The sequence below is a fragment of the Scyliorhinus canicula genome, chromosome 20, assembly GCF_902713615.1.
Source record: "Scyliorhinus canicula chromosome 20, sScyCan1.1, whole genome shotgun sequence".
In the NCBI taxonomy this organism is placed as follows: domain Eukaryota; kingdom Metazoa; phylum Chordata; class Chondrichthyes; order Carcharhiniformes; family Scyliorhinidae; genus Scyliorhinus; species Scyliorhinus canicula.
Window position 1 is genome coordinate 89218953 of NC_052165.1, and position 20569 is coordinate 89239521.

Consider the following 20569-nt stretch of genomic DNA (forward strand, 5'->3'; position numbering starts at 1 on the left):
GTTAAGATCGATATAGGTTACAAACAAACGGCATTAATTAGAAATTGTGATGTTCGGATAGCCTGCTAAACCATTACCATTGGAAGCAAAGACGCTTATCTTTTCACCGATTTACATATTATTTTCACCCATCCCACCCATTGCAAAAAGAATAATGATTAAATATGCAATAAATACAAGTGGATAACACACTAACCAACTACCATCTTTCACTCCCCCAGCCTCTAGCCAGTTCACTAAGACTTGCAAACACAGAGGGCCTGGACCTGCAAACACTGGACAGCCAAGGTCCAAATACGTTGGGGATTTCTTGAAGAATTATTGGTTAATTCACTTGTATTGTGACTCCGGGAGACGTTGTGCTGGAAATAACGGTATATTTTCGCAGGATGGCATAACAGACAATCCAGACATAGGATCAGATTCTTCCCCAGAGCAACGAGATGCCACAACGACTCTCCCTTGGACTGATCTGTTACCTGTCAGAACAGTATTCACGACGCCCAACGCTGCATTTCCTCATATATTTGCTTTGTTTGACCCTTGTTCCGCACTGTAACCATTTCATAATATGTCGCTATACTTTGTCGATAATTCCTTTTGTTTAATGTATTCGTACTGTGTACGTTCCTGTGACCCTAGAAAATACATTTCACAGTACTTCGGTACATGTGGCAACAATCGAACCATTTGGAACACGCTGTGTGAAAAGTTATTGTGGAATGTTTTCAGGTAGAATCGTCAAAAAAGTTGGATGACTAATCGAAAGTAAAATATTGTATTGTTTGGGACGAAGGGCAGAAATTCCCGTACCAGCCTCGCCGAAAAGGCGCCGGAATGTGGCGACGAGTGGCTTTTCACAGTAACTTTATTTGAAGCATACTTGTAACAATAAGCGATTTTCATTTCTTTTCAAAAGATTGGGAGTAATTAAATGGAAGTTTCAAGTTTCCTCAGGGACACGATATTCCGAATGGCCTCTGCCTCTGTTGAAGGATTCTTAATTGGACTTGAGCCAGCAAATTTTACAAAAGTTTGTCAGCTCAATTATTATTCAGATTTGTTACTGTGTTATTAAAAGAAACCTATTTTATTCCTGTTAATGCGGCCTCAGTTAGTGAACTGGTCCGTCAGCAGGTACAATTTAGAGCCTCCGGCGTCCCCTGTGGCTGATTATTGACTATAGAACATTCTGTGTATTGGTGTACAAGTCGCATGCGCTCCAGATATCTCATTGTGACTGTGAAGAGGTCAATGGTAAGAATGAACGCACAACTTCTGCTGTTTGGGTTCCTGCTGCTGATACACGCCATCACTAATGTTGGCGGGGAGAGCGAAAGCTTTATGTGTGGAGGTTAGTAGATTTCTCAGCAAACAATATACAGAAACATTCTGAAGAATATTAGGGGGTCAATCCGCCCAGAACGCCTCCCGCCGTTCAATTTTGTCAAATCGTATTCGGTCAGCTGTCTTGGCTCCTTGTCCACTTTCCGTAACTAAAACCCTAAATTTCAGTATACAACCATTTTCAGAAAAGGACACTTAAAAAATCCAACATGTATCAACAGTCAAACAGCTATGCTTATTCGCCTCCTTTCCCTCGTCCACATTCTGTCACTCAGTGACATCCTGTGTTAAATACACGTACTGTTTTCAAAACCCCGATTGTCCGACTCATCCCTGTTTGTAATATTGGTTGTCAGGAAAGTTCCTCTTATTCTGTCCTCTGGTACATTCTGAGATTTTAACTATCAGCCACCCTTTGCCTAGCTTCCTAATTTTGCGCCACTAGCTTTGAGATTTCCACATAACCCCCCCCCCCGCCCCGACGTCCCCCCCCCCCCCCCCACACACACACAACTCTCTCCCTTTTAGACATTTCTTAGCACCAACAGTCGAATGCGAGCTTTTGTTCAAATTCTAATAATGCGTCTGATGTGATTGTATCTGCTCCTTATGGCTTTTTCCTTCGTTCAAAGTCAGGATAGAGTTTGTGTAATTTTCCTTGTGCAGTTTCCAAGTTTCCATAATTGTTGACTATAGCATACGTGTCGTACTGAGCACAGGACTGGTCTCCATATTCCTCAGTTAGTGCTCGTTTGGAATATTGTGTTCAGCTATGTTCCCCATGAAACATGGTTCAAAAATCTGGAGAACTGGACACAGTTCTTGTCCACATATCGGTTGGTTCGATCATATTTGGAACATTGTACACAATTTGGCTATCCCAATTGCTCGGTTAGGTATCACTACTAAAGACTGTGGACATGATTCTAATTTTCACAGACTACGTGTTGGCACTGAGACGGAATCAGTGGACTTTTATAACCATGAAATAGGCGCCGGTCCCGAGCAATTCTGGTTATAGATGTTTCACCAAGATTAGGGAGGATGATGAAAGAGGTGGGGGGGGGGGGGTGGCATTGTTAATTAGGGATAGTATAACAGCTGCAGAAAGGCAGTTCGAGGGGGATCTGCCTACTGAGGTAATGTGGGTTGAAGTTAGAAATAAGAAAGGAGCAGTCACCTTGTTGGGAGTTTTCTATAGGCCCCCCCAATAGCAGCAGAGATGTAGAGGAACAGATTTGGAAACAGATTTTGGAAAGGTGCAGAAGTCACAGGGTAGTAGTCATGGGCGACTTCAACTTCCCAAACATTGAGTGGAAACTCTTTAGATCAAATAGTTTGGATGGGGTAGTGTTTGTGCAGTGTGTCCAGGAAGCTTTTCTAACACAGTATGTAGATTGTCCGACCAGAGGGGAGGCCTTTTTGGATTTAGTACTTGGTAATGAACCAGGGCAGGTGATAGATTTGTTAGTGGGGGAGCATTTTGGAGGTAGTGACCACAATTCTGTGACTTTCACTTTAGTAATGGAGAGGGATAGGTGCGAGCAACAGGGCAAGGTTTATAATTGGGGGAAGGGTAAATACAATGCTGTCAGACAAGAATTGAAGTGCAGAAATTGGGAACATAGGCTGTCAGGGAAGGACACAAGTGAAATGTGGAACTTGTTCAAGGAACAGGTAATGCGTTTTTTTGATATGTATGTCCCTGTCAGGCAGGGAAGAGATGGTCGAGTGAGGGAACCATGGTTGACAAGAGAGGTTGAATGTCTTGTTAAGAGGAAGAAGGAGACTTATGTAAGGCTGAAGAGACAAGGTTCAAACAGGGCGCTGGAGGGATACAAGATAGCCAGGAGGGAACTGAAGAAAGGGATTAGGAGAGCTAAGAGAGGACATGAAAAATCTTTGGCGGGTAGGATCAAGGAAAACCCCAAGGCCTTTTACACATATGTGAGAAATATGAGAATGACTGGAGCGGGAGATTGTGTATTGAGTCTGAAGAGATAGGAGAGGTCTTGAACAAGTATTTTTCTTCAGTATTTAAAAACGAGAGGGGCCATATTGTTGGAGAGGACAGCGTGAAGCAGACTGATAAGCTTGAGGAGATACTTGTCAGGAAGGAAAATGTTTTGCGCGTTTTGAAAAACTTGAGGACAGACAAGTCCCCCGGGCCTGACGGGATATATCCAAGGATTCTATGGGAAGCAAGAAATGAAATTGCAGAGCCGTTGGCAATGATCTTTTCGTCCTCGCTGTCAACAGGGGTGGTACCAGAGGATTGGAGAGTGGCGAATGTCGTGCCCCTGTTCAAAAAAGGGAATAGGGATAACCCTGGGAATTACAGGCCAGTTAGTCTTACTTCGCTGGTAGGCAAAGTAATGGAAAGGGTACTGAGGGATTTGATTTCTGAGCATCTGGAAAGGCATTGCTTGATTAGGGATAGTCAGCAAGGATTTGTGAGGGGTAGGTCTTGCCTTACAAGTCTTATTGAATTCTTTGAGGAGGTGACCAAGCATGTGGATGAAGGTAAAGCAGTGGATGTAGTGTACATGGATTTTAGTAAGGCATTTGATAAGGTTCCCCATGGTAGGCGTATGCAGAAAGTAAGGAGGCATGGGATAGTGGGAAATTTGGCCAGTTGGATAACAAACTGGCTAACCGATAGAAGACAGAGAGTGGTGGTGGATGGCAAATATTCAGCCTGGAGCCCAGTTATCAGTGGCGTACCGCAGGGATCAGTTCTGGGTCCTCTGCTGTTTGTGATTTTCATTAACAACTTGGATGAGAGAGTTGAAGGGTGGGTCAGTAAATTTGCAGATGATACGAAGATGGGTGGAGTTGTGGATAGTGAGGAGGGCTGTTGTCGGCTTCAAAGAGACATAGATAGAATGCAGAGCTAGGCTGAGAAGTGGCAGATGGAGTTTAACCCTGACAAGTGTGAGCTTGTCCATTTTGGAAGGACAAATCTGAATGCGGAATACAGGGTTAATGGCAGGGTTCTTGGCAATGTGGAGGAGCAGAGAGATCTTGGGGTCTATGTTCATAGTTCTTTGAAAGTTGGCACTCAAGTGAATAGAGCTGTGAAGAAGGCCTATGGTGTGCTAGCGTTCATTAGCAGAGGGATTGAATTTAAGAGCCGTGAGGTGATGATGCAGCTGTACAAAACCTTGGTCAGGCCACATTTGGAGTACTGTGTGCAGTTCTGGTCACCTCATTTTAGGAAGGATGTGGAAGCTTTGGAAAGGGTGCAAAGGAGATTTTCCAGGATGTTGCCTGGAATGGAGAGTAGGTCATACGAGGAAAGGTTGAGGGTGCTAGGCCTTTTCTCATTAGAACGGAGAAGGATGAGGGGCGACTTGATAGCGGTTTATAAGATGATCAGGGGAATAGATAGAGTAGACAGCCAGAGACTTTTTCCCCGGGTGGAACACACCATTACAAGGGGACATAAATTTAAGATAAATGGTGGAAGATATAGAGGGGATGTCAGAGGTAGGTTCTTTACCCAGAGAGTAGTGGGGGCATGGAATGCCCTGCCTGTGGTAGTAGTTGAGTCGGAAAAGTTAGGGACCTTCAAGTGGCTATTGGATAGGTACTTGGATTAGGGTAGAATAATGGAGTGTAGGTTAACTTCTTAAGGGCAGCACGGTAGCATTGTGGATAGCACAATTGCTTCACAGCTCCAGGGTCCCAAGTTCGATTTCGACTTGGGTCACTGTCTGTGTGGAGTCTGCACATCCTCCCCGTGATTGCGTGGGTTTCCTCCGGGTACTCCGGTTTCCTCCCACAGTCCAAAGATGTGCAGGTTGGGTGGATTGGCCATGAAAAATTGTCCAAAATTCTATGATTAACCTAGGACAAAAGTTCGGCGCAACATCGTGGGCCGAAGGGCCTGTTCTGTGCTGTATTTCTCCATATCTGTATTAAATTCAGTAACCGTTAATGGAACAGCACCAGCGCCATGTAGAACTCGAGCAATTCCAATGACAAACGTTGTCCACTTCGCGGGGGTCGAGGCTAACAAGCTGCAGCCACATACCTGACTCCAAAGCCAACACACCCTCACCGAAGCCAACATGATGGCAGCACGAAAAGCGGCCTCCGGTTTGCGGATGTGGAGCTGGAGACTGTGTGAGACGCCATGGAAGAGAAGCAGGCCAGCCTGTTCCTCGGGGAGGAAAGGAGATGCCACCTGTCGCCTTTTCCCCGGCCTGGGTGCAGGGGACAGAGGCCATGATTGCCATGGACCACGACAATGACAGGCCAGCAGTGCCGTTGGATGCTGAACAATCTCCTCCAGGGTTTGTAGGCCGCACTGTGTCCCTGACACCAACCCCGTCCCACACACGTGTAGCCTCTTCCACTTCCCAATCTGAGAGCAACAGGAACCTACGAGCCAACAGCCTGCTGACGTGTCATGCTAAACGGTATGCCAGCACATATACCGTCCGCGTTGTACGGGTGCATTGGCCACGAAGGGCACCAGCTACCCACCCTCTGTGCCGCCAGAAACTGCATTTTCTGATACCAATGCCTCCCCTGAGAGTGAGGCAGGCAAACAACTGCAGGGCGAGAGAGAGACGACCAGAAGGGCACCTTCGGGTCTGCCGGCCCCCATCGGCACAGAGGAGCGGGAAAGTGACCTGGTCAGTGGAAACTGAGAGAGGGCAATCGCCGAGGCAGTAGCCGTTATTGGGTAGGCAGGTGGGCCCCCACTGAATTCCAGTGTCCCGATGGCACGCATTGCATCACCAAAGCGCCCATTGTGCACTACGCCACCACTCCCATGCCATCCCATTACCGCCACACCAGCCCAAAGCGTGATGCAACCGTGCATCAGGTCTTGTGTTTTTCAGGATCAAATGACAACGAGACAGGCACCTCGGGTGTCCCTTGCCCCGGGCCACAACCCAAGGAAAATACCAACAACGAGGCAGCAAAAGACTGCTACGTCAGCCTCCAGACGCCAGCCCATGATCCTTAGAGCGCTAGTCCGAGGATGACGCTAACTTTTTCCCACAGCTATCTTGAACACCTTGCAAAAACTTGATTAGGCACTTTTCTGAAGAGGCTCTCAGGCACTACCTGGTGGAGGTAAGAACACCCGAGGGGCGGATGGTCGGACTGTGTCCCAAGCCCATCTGCCGTCCAGTGAGCCAAGGTCCTCTGGAAACGGCGGTCCAATCATTCCGAGAGATAGTCACAGATGTTTTGACTACATGAGGTGTTGCCAGCGACTGAAGGTGCAGTTCAATGAGCCCAACAGCCTGCAGGGGAAGGAGGCGGTGTCGATCATGTGTGCTCCCCAGTTCAACAGCGAACAGTTGGCGTCCACGGTGGAGTTCTTGCCAGTGAAGGCGCCGGCCATGTGTCAAGATGTTCAAAGCTTGGAACACTCTGTGCAGATTGTCAGTGAGGCACATGGCAAGGCTGTCTTGTCACAGACATCTATGTATGAGGGCCTCGTGGACATTTTAGCGCCACTCCCAGAGAGTGGCACAGACACCTCGGGTCATGGCTGCGGACGTCTATGACATTAAACAGGAACTGGCTGTACGCGCCAGTCACAGAGAAAGTTGGTCCAATCCCTGTGATCCATGGCCGCTAGAATTGAAACCAGTGTGGACACGAGAAGGGGCCTCCAGATCAGGCAGCGCCAATGTCGGTGATTCCACGGGGGTCGTATGGGCACTCACAGGGAGGAGGGGATGATGAGGCCCCTACCGGTTACCACCATAGCGGGATGCCAGAACAAAGCAGGGGGCATTCCAGAATAGCCCAGCGTCTCCGACTTCCCATCCTTCTCCTGTCCATAGCGCATCCGATGAGCAGCGTCAGAAGAGAGTGGCACCACGCCAGGTAGAAACCCGCGACTGTCAGTCACGTCCATGCCCGTTCTCTACAGAGGACGGCTGCCAAAGGGTCTCGGGTCACAGTGTGGGAAGCGGAGCTGGCAACCTCAACCCCTGGTGTGCCGCCACTGCATCCGCCGAGATATAGCTTTTGGGCAATTAAGGCCAAAATGTTAGACACCAGATAATTTGATATGGGTGCAACGCACAGTAAAGCGATAGGGGCTACGGCACGTACTTGCGTTAAAAGTTTACCTTTTCACAATAAACAGATGTTCACAACTTTCAACCTTCCAGTGCTCTGTCCGAACTTTATAAGAGATACACCGGGCTGGGCTTCGCTCTTTGGGGATAACAAGGAAACACAGTTCAGCCGCTGCTAACTATTCCGGTACCCAATACCTTTCCACCCAAACCTGTCACCCCCCCAATCCCATCCGCAACCGGCCCCTATCTTCGACACTGCAATTGTTCAATGAACCTTTGGACGGAATTGTCAGCTTGCATGTAGGCACTACCCAGGTTCATGGTGAATAGTTCGACCGTGAAGAGGGCTCAGATATTGTTGAACGACACCAGAGCTCATCGCAAAGCCGTTCATCATCTTTTCATCGACAGAACAGTCTCTGATACTGCTAACCGGGGCCCGTAATCATCGTGAGGCATGGAGGAATCACAAAGTCGGTTACAGGTGTGGGAGGGGAGCGGTTGCGGCACGGAGGGCGTAGAAGCGGAGCGGAATGTTTATGCCGCCTGCCGGGCATCATGTGAGTGAACCTGGACACGAGTAGAGCGCCTCCTGTGCCTGCCCAGTCACAGTTCCCTGTGCGTACTGCTAATCCGCTGCACCCTTCTCTTCGGACAACGCCTGCCATCATCCTCGACCAGTCACTCCTCAGCTGCACCTCATTCACGGAGGATGCAGCAGGCGGCCACGATGTAGGAGACTCACCTAGCGTTATACTGGAGGGTCGGTCCAGAGCGGTGCAGACACCTGAAGCACATCTCATAAGGGTACATGCTTTGCATCGATCACCCACTGGTCCGGCGATAGCGGCGAAACCCGCTGCAAGTGCATCATGATGTGCATGGCCCAGATTGAATTCCACACATGCCTTACTTTACAGCATGGCTGAACGTGCGCGACGACATCTGCAAGATTCTTGAAAACTCCTCTCTTTGCGCTTGGAAGTACCTCGAGGCAAAAATGATCAGGACGACCATGGCCTTGATGGCCACTAGGATTGGATGCCCCAATCCATATCCCTGTAGTTCCATGATCCGGTAGATTTTCCCTATGATCACCCTGCTCGCTGGAGGTTTCGTCGACATGCTCCATCTGGCTGGTCCGTGAAGGACAGGAGCTCTTGGTATACATGTGGCAAGAAGGAAGGCCTGCTTCCACGTTCTCCTCGGCCTTTTGGGAAGGAGGCCGGCTCTCCATCTTCAGCGACTGGCTCCTGTTCCTCTGGGGCAGGACCCAATGCTGCAGGGTCCTGCCCGAGCAGCCCCTGCTCGTCCAGCTTCAGAGCATCCCCCAGGCCTGCGGTCAGGCTGATAGCAAACATTCGGTAGCATAGTGGTTGTTACAAATGCTTCACAGCTCCAGGGTCCCAGGTTCGAATCCCGGCATGTGTCACTGTCTGTGTGGAGTCTGCACGTTCTCCCCGTGTGTGCGTGGGTTTCCTCCGGGTGCTCTGGTTTCCTCCCACAGTCCAAAGATGTGCAGGTTAGGTCAATTGGCCAGGCTAAATTGCCCTCAGGGTCCAAATTGCCCTTTGTGTTAGGTGGGGTTACTGGGTTATGGGGATAGGGTGGAGGTATGGGTTTGGGTAGGGTGCTCTTTCCAAGAGCCGGTGCGGACTCGATGGGCTGAATGGCCTCCTTCTGCTCTGTAAATTCTATGTAATTCCGGGCTCGATTCCGAATAGGATTGTCTGCAGAGAGTGAAAGGCAGACATGTTGGCATGGTGCATTTCCTGGTTCGCAAGCCGTTTCAATGGCTACTCCTTTGCTGTGCCGTGTACTGCAGGCAAAGCCCCGCATGACTATCTCTCTCTCCCTCTCTCCTCCCCCGTCCCCTGAACCGCCGGCGGCTGTTCCCCCAGGGCTCTGCCCTCCACACCACGGTGGGTCCTGGCCCCAGCAATCCTTCTCTACCTCCAGCGGTAGCGGCGGCTGGCACTACCCATGCCAGCGGTACTCCATGCTGCCCCCGCCGGCGCACTTCAGTCTGGGCTACCTTGGGCGTGGTCCTTGGGTGGGTCTCAAGACTCTCTACCGGATGTGTGTGCTGGAGACTTGGCAGGGTGAATCTGGGTTGGAGGGAGGGGATGGGGTTCGGGAAATGGATGGAAGCATCCATATGGCCTGTGAGACTCTGTGCAATCACGGGCAACAGTGGGTTGTAAGTTGGGTGCGCAGAAGGATTGCTGCCGTGAATGACAATGGCGGTCAGCAGCTGGAAAACACCACGGTAGCAATGGTCACCACGATGCCACAGCCCATCTCCTCGTCATCCCACATCAGCCATCGCCACCTCCCTCATGTCTGGGAGATGTCACCCCCAACCCACTTCCAACCCAGCCATGCCATTGACAGGGCCAGCCCACGGTCGCGCTTGGCATGTCCTACTTTATCTCCATCGCAGCCACGCTGCCTTTTTCCCAATTATTTAAACCAGTCGTGAAACCCGCCGTCGGTAATTCCTGTTGGTGGAGGCAGAGCATCACGGAATGCTGGAGAACAGCGGTCGGACCCATTAATGAGATAACAACTGCTGTCGATTCACGGGAGCATGGCATTCCGCTGGGCACTCGTCGTTGGCCATGTGTTTTGCCGCATACACGTTTATCTGCCCGATCGCATTTTGCGACTCCTGCATTGCTAGATGGAGATTCCAACACTGTTTTCAGTTCCTTTATCCGTGCCTATGGAGTTTTGTGCATAGTTCCAGTCATTATATCCCTTTGTTAAACTACATTTGGAACACACTGCACATTCTCATGGCCTCCATATGACTTAGTAAGACAATACTTGGAGCAATGTTCACAGTTCTGCTCTCCATATCACTTTGTTATCCGGATGTCTGAGCACGCACATAGGAATTGTTTCAATATTCATCAGTTAGACAAAATCTGGATTCTTGAGAGTGCTGACTGGTGGCATAATTAACTATTTCGCTTTTCGTTTCCAGGTGTGATCATGGAATGTGGCGATATTGGAGGTACCTGCAGAAATGACGGATGCAATAAAGGCGAGATGGAAATGCCCTATGAAACCTCAGCGAGCAGGAAGTGTTGCAAGGCGAAATGAGTTCGAAAACTGCAATATGACCTAATGCGAGGGGGTCCAAGGAACGAGTGAAGCCACCTGCAATCTGTATGAATTATGCTCTCCTAATTTGCGTAGTTCCAATGCAACCTCTCCACAGATTTCTGAATAAAATGTTCTGCATTGATCTCTATTTCTCCGAATCGGTGTGTTAACATCTCGACTGTGAGGGACGACAGGTCATAAAGTAACAGGAACACATGAAAATGTGATATTTCAGAAATAGTCATAATTTCCGAATCATAACCTAAATAAAAAGTCCAGGGCAGCAAGGTAGCACAGTGGGTAGCACTGTTGCTTCAGAGCTCCAGTGTCCCTAGTCCGATTCACACCTTGGGACACTGTCTGTGCGGAGTCTGTACGTTTTCCCCGTGTCAGCATGGGATTCCTCCAGATGGTCCTGTTTCATTGCACAAGTCCCGAAAGATGGTCTGTTCGGTAATTTGGAGATTCTGAATTGTCCCTCAGTGTACCCAAACAGGCGCCTGAATGTGGCGATTAGAGGCGTTTTCACAGGAACGTAAATGCAGTGTTAATGTAAGCCTACTTGTGAAAATGAAGAAGATTATTAGTATTATCTTCGTCGGTTGCATCACTGGAATGACATTTCCCATTGATTGGAGAGATCCACGAGACTTGATTGCATAAACAACATAGAACGTAGAACATACAGGGCAGAAAGAGGCCATTCGGCCCATCAAGTCCGCACCGACTCACTTAAGCACGCACTTCCACCTTATCCCCGTAACCCAATAACCCCATCTTACCTGTCTGGTCACTAAAGGCAATTTTTCATGGCCAATCCACCGCACCTGCACATCTTTGGACATTGGAAGATACCGGAGCACCAAGAAGAAACCCAGGCAGACACGAGGAGAATGTGCAGACTACGTACAGACAGTGACCCAGCGGGGAATTGAAACTGGGACCCGAGCGCTGTGAAACCACTGTGCTATCTACTTGTGCTAACGTCCTCTCCAAAGGGTGACAGTGCACACTAAGTATCCCTGTTGGTCCTGACCAATGCTTCTGGTCTCCATGGTGTCGAAACGCATCAGGGCAAACATGGGATCAAATATTCCTGCTGATTCCCACGTACAACCCCGAAGCCCCAGCCTATCCTAATCGAATGAGTTTGCACAGTTCTGTTAATGAAGTCCTCCTGTTCGCACAAGGCACTGACGGCACATTCCGTTGTGTTGTGTCGAACTATTTGCTTCCAATGGGTTGGAAACTGACCTCGCAGCTCAAATATCGATATCTAATTGGTTCAGTGGATTTTCAGCAGCACACTGCGATCCCAGCACTAAATATAAGATCCTGGTTCGGCATTCTCCACACCCACCCACTTGCATACAACTAATACATTATGCTATGGGTGCCCTGTAGAACGCAAATGGGGATGGCAACATCACCACGATATAGACCAAAACATGAGGTGCTAACCATGATACACATCTATCCATTGACATGTTGTTTTCGTAACTAGAGTTTGGGATGTGAAACATAGTGCATTTCGGTTTAGTAATGCAAAGTTCTTTCTACGCATGATTAAAATGTTGTGCAGACGGGATAGCATGTTGGGACAGTGGCTAGCACTGCGGCCTCACAGCGCCAGATATCTGGATTCAATTTCGACTTCAGGCGAATATCTGTGTGGAGTTTGCATGTTGCCCATTGTCTGCATGGCTTTCCTTCGGCATCCTCCTAGAGTCCAAAGATGTGCAGGTGACATGGACTGGACATGCCAAGTTGCCCCTTCGTGTCCAACGCTCAGTGAGGTGCTCTTTTGGAAGGCTGGTGCGGACTTCATGGGCTAAATCTGCTCGTTCTGCATTGTTAAGATGCTATTCTATCTCATTTTCTTGCTAAACGTTCTAAACAGCAGCAGTCAGGAGAAAGATGATCACAGAGATTAGAGTTGGGATATATTTTGCATTGGGACTCCAGCAAGTCCACCATTATCATTAACCAGAAGACAAAATCGAACGCTGATTGGCTGGACGTATATACTGACACCTAGATATATAATAATGGAATACAAGATATGGTTCGTTTGAAAAAGGGGATTCAGAGTGGTGTTCGAATTGGCCAATAATCGTAAATATGGGTCACAATATAAGGACTGTTTTCAGTAGGCAACGCCGAGACAAATTCCCGCTGGTTAGGAATACCAGAGTTTCTGTTTCAACGGAGCCCATGTATACAGTTAAAAAATAATTCCACTGCCTGCTGAGGCTCACGAAGGGACAGATGCGCACAAGGTGTCGTAGGTGTTTCGAATCCAGTTCCAGAAATGACAATTCATTAATTAATTCCATTGTTAATATTAATGCTGTGATGAATGAAAGGGGGAACCAAAAGCAGACGGGACAAAGGGCAAGACAGCTCACGCGAGCGGATTAGCACACGAAGCGGCGGGACGGAGGTATCGCCACATGAAAAAGTGCCGGACAGACAGGTACCCTGTCCCCCGGGGCTAGAGGGGGGCTGGAATTGGAAGGAAGCCTTTACTGAGGTGGTGAGGGAGCAGCTGCAGGCAATCAAGGCAGAGTTGAAAGCAGACGCGGAAGCCGCAGCACAGGCAGCAGTGGCCAGGGCCATGTCAGGGGTGCAGCAGGGTCTGACCAGATTGGAGGAGAAAGTGGATGCCCAAGGGAAGAAACTGGAAGCTCAAGGGAAGAAACTGGAAGCTCAAGGGGGGAAACTGGAAGCCCATGGGGCAACCATTAAGGAGCTAGAGAAAACAGCGACAGACATGAGCGACCGGGTCACGGCCCTGGAGAGGGAAGTGGCGAGACTGGGCGCAACACAGGGGAGTCTCAAGGGCAGGGTAGAAGACCAAGAGAACAGCTCGAGAAGGCAAAATGTTAGGATAGTGGGCCTGCCAGAGGGGACCGAGGGTAGAAACCCCACAGAATACGTGGCTGCAATGCTGGGCAACTTAGTGGGGAGGAAAGCTTTCCCCACCCCACCGGAGCTGGACATAGCACATCGGTCGCTGCGCCCGAAGCCCAAGGCAGGGGAACAACCGAGAGCAGTCATCGCCAAACTGCACCGGTACCGGGATAGGGAGGCAATCCTGCGCTGGGCCAAGGAAAATAGAGCCAGCAAATGGGACGGGCACACCGTCCGAATATATGAAGATCTTGGAGTGGATATACCTAAGAAACGGGCTGAGTTTAACAGAGCGAAAGCAGCTCTCTACAGGAACAAAGTGCGTTTTGGTATGCTGTACCCAGCGAAACTCTGGGTCACATAACAAAACAAGGAATATTTCTTTACAGCCGCTGCTGAGGCGAATAGGTTCGTCGAGGAGCACGGGCTGGAAGAACAGCAGGGGAGGTAGGGACGAGGGGCCCCTGGCAAGGAGCAACGGCACGTCAATGGGTAGGATGGGGGAAGAGCGGGCAGAAAACCGTAGAGGCCAGGTAGAGGAGAAGCGAGACAACAACCTCCGAGAGGGGAGCCACCGTAATAGCAGGAAAGCTAGCGCCGGGGGCACGCAACAAAGCAGGGCCGCAGTGCACCCCCAACAGGGGGGAAGGCGCCAGGCAGGGGAGGGGGGAGATCACACACCAAAGTCGGAAGAGCAAACGGGGACAGGAATAGGGTATAGAGGAGCAAAGGAGGGGTATACAGGGGAGGAGGGTAGAGGGAGAGACCAGGGGGGGGGGGGGGGCACACAGGAAGGGAGAGACCAGGGAGGGGAAAGGTAGGGACAAAAGGACAAAAGAGGCCAGAAAAGGAACAGAGCTACAAAGTACCACAACCATAGGCTCGGAACAAGGAACTGCTGCAAGCACCCACCCAGTACGGTCTGTGGGCAAAGGTCTCCCCCACCCCAGAGTGCAGGGGACTACCCGCGTGGCGGACACACAGTGGACGGCCATGGCGGGTGCCCCCAGGACAAGGGGAAACCCCGGAGCGCAGTGACCCGACCGCATGGGGAGAGCAGTGGTAGCGGCCATCCTGGATGGCCCCCTAACAAAGGGAACCCCGGACGGCAGGGGCTCGTCCACCAGACAAACATGGTTAATCCCACAGGAACGAGGGGGCAGAAGCCCCTCACCAGGATAATCACCTGGAACGTAAGGGGACTTAACGGCCCAGTGAAGAGATCTAGAGTCCTCACCCACCTCAGAAACATGAGGGCCGACATAGTCTTCCTCCAAGAGACGCATCTGAGGGAGCAGGACCAACCTGCGGGTAAGAAAGAGTTGGGTGGGACAAACCTACCATTCCTGCTATGGGGCAACGGCCAGGGGGGTGGCGATACTGATCGGCAAGAGGACAATGTTTAGGGCGACAAAGACGGTTACAGACCCAGGGGGGCGGTATGTCATGGTCAGCCGGGGGCGCCGGTAGTCCTAGTCAATGTGTACGCGCCCAACTGGGACGACACGAGCTTCATCCAAAAGACCATGGCAGAAATCCCGGACAAAGCGACGCATCGACTAATCATGGGGGGGGGGGGGGGGGGGGGGGGGGGGGGGGGGGGGGGGGACTTCAACTGTGTACAGGACCCAAAGACGGACAGATCAAACCCCAAAACGGGGAAAACCTTAAACATGGCAAAGGAACTCGGTCACTTTATGGAGCAGATAGGAGCTGTGGACCCCTGGAGGTTCGCCCACCCGGGGGAGAAAGAATTCTCCTCCTTCTCCCCAGTACACAACGTGTTCAACAGAATTGACTTCTTTGTGGTGGGGAAAACGGTGCTTCCAGGGATAGACAAAGTGGAATACTCCGCAATTGTGATATCAGACCACGCCCCACACTACATGGACGTGCGGCTGGAGACGGGAAGGGCCCAGCGCCCCACATGGAGGTTGGACGGTGCCATACTAGCTGACAAGGCCTTCAGCGAAAGGATAGCGTGGGCCATAGCGGAGTACACGGAGAACAACCAAAACGGGGAGGTATCATCCTCCACGTTCTGGGAAGCACTTAAGGCCGTACTAAGAGGGAAATCATTGCCTTCAAAGCGCAAAGAGATAGGGAGGAAAGGGTGGCTGGGCAGAAGCTGGTCGACTCCATACTGGAGGTAGACCGTAAATATTCCGAGGCCCCGACCGTAGAGCTCCTGGCGGAGAGAAAAGAACTACAAAGGAACTTTGACATGCTCTCCACCAGGAAAACAGTGCACCAACTCCGCCAGGCGCGCGGGACCCTGTACGAACACGGAGACAAAGCCAGCCGCCTGTTGGCACACCATCTGAGAAAGCAGGCAGCCACCAGAGAAATTGGGCAAATCAGGGGTACCAGAGGCATGTTGGAAACAGAACCAGAGAGGATTAACAAAATCTTCAAGGCCTTCTACCAAGAGCTGTACACCTCAGAGTCCCCAACAGGGAAGGCTGGGATGAACCGGTTCCTTGATGGACTGGACATACCAGTCGTGGGAGAGGGCAGGAAACGGGACCTGGAAGCACCACTAGCACTGGGAGAGATCATGGACAGTATCAGCTCCATGCAGACGGGGAAGGCGCCGTGACCGGACGGATTCCGGTGGACTTCTACAAAACATTTGCGACAGCGCTGGCCCCGCACCTGCGGGAGATGTTCACAGACTCGCTAGCTAGGGGCACACTGCCACCCACGTTAGCACAGGCCTCAATCTCGCTGATACCTAAGAAAGACAAAGACCCAACGGAATGTGGGTCATACAGACCCATATCTCTGCTGACCGCAGACGCCAAAATACTGGTCAAAATCCTAGCCAAAAGGCTAGAAGACTGTGTACCTGAGGTGGTCACAGAGGACCAGACGGGCTTCGTCAAAGGTAGAAAGCTCACCTCGAACATCAGGCGCCTGCTGAACGTGATAATGACCCCCTCCGGGGAGAGAACACAAGAGGTGATCGTCTCCCTGGACGCAGAAACGGCCTTCGACAGAGTCGAATGGAAATACCTCATAGAGGTACTGGAGTGGTGTGGGCTTGGAAAAGGGTTCATCGCGTGGGTAAAGCTCCTACATAACGCCCCCATGGCAAGTGTATGGACCAACAATACCAACTCCCAATACTTCCAGCTGCACAGGGGCACCAGACAAGGATGCCCACTGTCCCCGCTGCTGTTCGCACTAGCAATCGAACCGCTAGCAATTGCGCTCAGGGCAGCAAAAAATTGGAGGGGGATCCGAAGGGGAGGCAGAGAGCACAGAGTCTCACTCTATGCAGATGATCTGCGCCTCTACATCTCGGACCCGCAAAGCAGCATGGACGGAATCATCGCGCTTCTGAAAGAGTTTGGAGCCTTCTCGGGCTACAAACTCAACATGAGCAAAAGCAAGATCTTCCCAGTACAACAGCAAGGGGAGGGGGCAGCACTAAAGGGGCTGCCGTTCAAACAAGCCCAACATTAATTCCGCTACCTGGGGATCCAAATAGCCCATGACTGGAAAGGGATCCACAAATGGAACCTCACCAGCCTGGCGGAGGAAGTAAAAAAGGACCTGCAAAGATGGAACACACTCCCACTCTCCCTCGCAGGAAGAGCCCAGACGATCAAAATGAACGTATTGCCCAGGTTCCTCTTCCTGTTTAGATCCATTCCGATCTACATCCCCAAGGCCTTCGTCAAAGCGCTGGACAAGCTTATCATGGCGTTCGTATGGGGGGGGATAAAAATGCAAGGATCCCAAAGAAGGTCCTACAGAAAAAAAAATCCGGGGGGGGGGGGGGGGGGGGGCTAGCCCTCCCGAATCTACAATTCTACCACTGGGCGGCAACAGCCGAGCGAGTAAGGGGATGGATCCAGGAGCCAGAAGCCGAGTGGGTGCGTGCGGAGGAGGCCTCCTGCATGGGGACCTCCCTCCGGGCCCTCGCCACGGCCGCACTCCCATCCCCACCCGAAAAACACTCCAGCAGCCCAGTGGTGTCAGCCACCCTCCAATCCTGGAACCAACTGCGGCAGCAATTTGGCCTGAACAAAATGTCGGACAAGGCTCCCATCTGCAACAACCATAGGTTCAAACAAGCACTGACTGACGCCACCTTCAAAAGGTGGAGGCAGGACGGGGGGACACTGACAGTCAGGGACCAATACACGGACGACAGGATCGCAACACTGGACGAACTGACAGAGAAATTTCGGCTAGCCGGGGGGAACGAGCTACGGTACCTGCAGCTCAAAAACTTCCTACGAAAGGAGACAAGGACGTACCCACAACCGCAACGACAGACACTACTGGAAGACCTACTGGACGCAAGTATCCTAGAGAAAGGGAACTGTAGCGACATGTATGACTGACTGGTAGAAAGTGATGACACCGTACTGGACGCAACAAGAAGGAAATGGGAGGACGACCTGGGGATGGAGATAGGGTGGGGACTCTGGAGCGAAGCACTGCATAGGGTCAACTCCACCTCCACGTACGCAAGGCTCAGTCTGACGCAACTAAACGTGGTACATAGAGCCCACTTAACGAGAAACCGTATGAGTAGGTTCTTCCCGGAGGTGGAGGACAGATGTGAACGGTGCCAAAGAGGCCCGACCAACCACGCCCACGTGTTCTGGTCTTGCCCCAGACTTGTGGAGTACTGGACAGCCTTCTTCAAGGCTATGTCCAAAGTGGTGGGGGTGAAGGTGGAGCCATGCCCCATAGTGGCGGTCTTCGGGGTTTCAGACCAGCCAGATCTATTCCTAGGGAGGAGGGCGGACGCCCTTGCCTTTGCCTCCCTGATCGCCCGCCGTAGAAACCTGTTTGGCAGGTGGTCAGCAGCACCGCCCAGAGCTGCAGACTGGCTGTCCGACCTCTCGGATTCTCTCCAAATGGAGAAAATCAAATTCGCCATCCGAGGGTCGGACGACGGCCTCCACAGAACGTGGGAGCCATTCATGCAACTGTTCCGGGACCTGTTTGTGGCCAACGTACAAGAGGAAGAATAGTCGGGGGAAGGTAGGGGGGGGGGTGGGGGGTACGGGTTCGTTACGGGGGTTTGATGGCTAGCTGAGGCCGAAAACCAAACTAAATAAATGCCAATAAACATGTTGGGGAATGTAAAATATGTATGCCGGCTAAAGGGGGGAGGCCACAGTTATTACTACGAAGATGCTTACCTGTAAATATATATGTTGATTTTTGCGTGTTCTTTTTTTTTCTCTCTTTCAAACAATTTGTAATTTGTTCAATATAAAACATGAAAACTGAATAAAAAACATTTATTTAAAAAAAATGCTGTGATGAATGGATAATTGTGATCCAGTTGTGTTGATGTTTATAGAGCACAGGGGGTTATGTCGAGTCAAGACATCGATCCAGTTGAAAGATGGATCAGATTTGCGAGGCTGGAATATAGAGCTGGCGACACTGATGGGCCGGAAACCAAATAAACGCTACGTGCCTCGTACTGAATATCACAGGTTATCAGGGTAGTTGGCATGGTTATAGTGAATCTGTTGGGGTTTCATGTTCCAAACATCTGGAAATTCTGGAGCAATCTCGTCCGTTTCGGGGATGTCAGTTGTAATCCAACTATTTTTAAAATTGGAGGGAGGCGGAAACTGAGAACGTCCGATTGGTTCGCCTAACATCATGGGTAGGGAACATGCTAGAATCCACCTTAATGCATGCGACAACAGAACATGCATAACATATCTACGGGTAGATAAACCTTCACTCTGGATTTAGGAAACTGACTCTATTTTTGATAAAAGTCCTGGAGCTTTTTAGATGATGTAGCAAGTGGATGTGCTGTATGTGGATTTTGAGAAAGCTTCTGAAAATATCACACATGAGAGGTTACTGTGCTAAATGAAACCACATATAATCTGGGATTGTATATTGATATGGGTGAGAATATGGTAGGATAAAACAAACAGAAATTAGGAATCAATGGGTCCTGTTCGAAGTGACAGACAGTGAGTCGTGGACTCTTGTCGGGATCCGTGCTTGGACCCCAGTTCATCACAATGTACATCAATGATTCGGATAAGTGAACCAAAAGTAATATTTCTAAATTATCACAGACACAAATTTCGTTGGAATGGAATGCTACTGGCGAGGATGTTAAACTGCTTAATACGGATTTATATAATTCCGTGAGTGGGGAAAATATGGCAGAAGCAGTATAATGTGGAGAAATGTGAATTTATCCACTTCCGACGGAGAAGCAGAGTGACAACGTATGATATAAATGATGATAGATTGGGAACTATTGGCTTACAAAATCACCTGGATATCCGAGTTCACCAGTCACTGAAAGTGGGCACGCAGGTTCGGCAAGCCGTCCAGAAGGTAAATGATATTTTGGTTTTCGATGCAAAGCGATTGGAGCACAGGAGCAGGGATGTGTTTTGTACCTCTACCGGAGTTTGATTAGACACACGCGTTCAACTTTGGTCTCCACAGAATATGCTTAACATTGAGGGAGTATAGTGAATGCTCACTCGACTGATATTTCGGACGGTGGGATTGCCTGACGAAGAAAGATAACGTTGACTGAGCCTGTATTCACTGGAATTCCAAAAAATTAGAGGGGCACTATCTGAAACGTACAGATTTCTGACAGAGCTGGACATATTAGATGCAGGGATGTTAGTTGCTCCTTCTGGGGCCAATGGAGGATTGTCGGGTGAAGGGGGGGAAGGATGTCTAGAGCAAGAGGCCATAGACTCATGATACTGGTTAGGACATTGAGGAATGAGATGGAGTGATTTATTATGCACGCTTCTTCGCGAACTTGTGGAATTCTTCACCACCGATTGCTGTGGAGGCCGAGTTACAAAATATCATAAAGATCTAGAGAGATTTCTAGACAGTAATGATGACCCAGAGTTTGGAGAGATCGCTGGAGAATCACGTTGAGATAAAGGATCCGCCATGATAACATTGAATGGTGCGGCAGGCTCGAAAGGCTGAATGACCTGTTCCTGCTCCAATTTCCAATATTTCTATAAATAGATAGAAAGTGGACGGATCAACTGATGAATGGATGGACGGGCGGAAAATGTGCAATGATATCGGAGAGGCATGCAATAAGAATATAGGGTATATTGGGAAGTGTTGTTACTGAATATCAAATGAAACTTTATTAA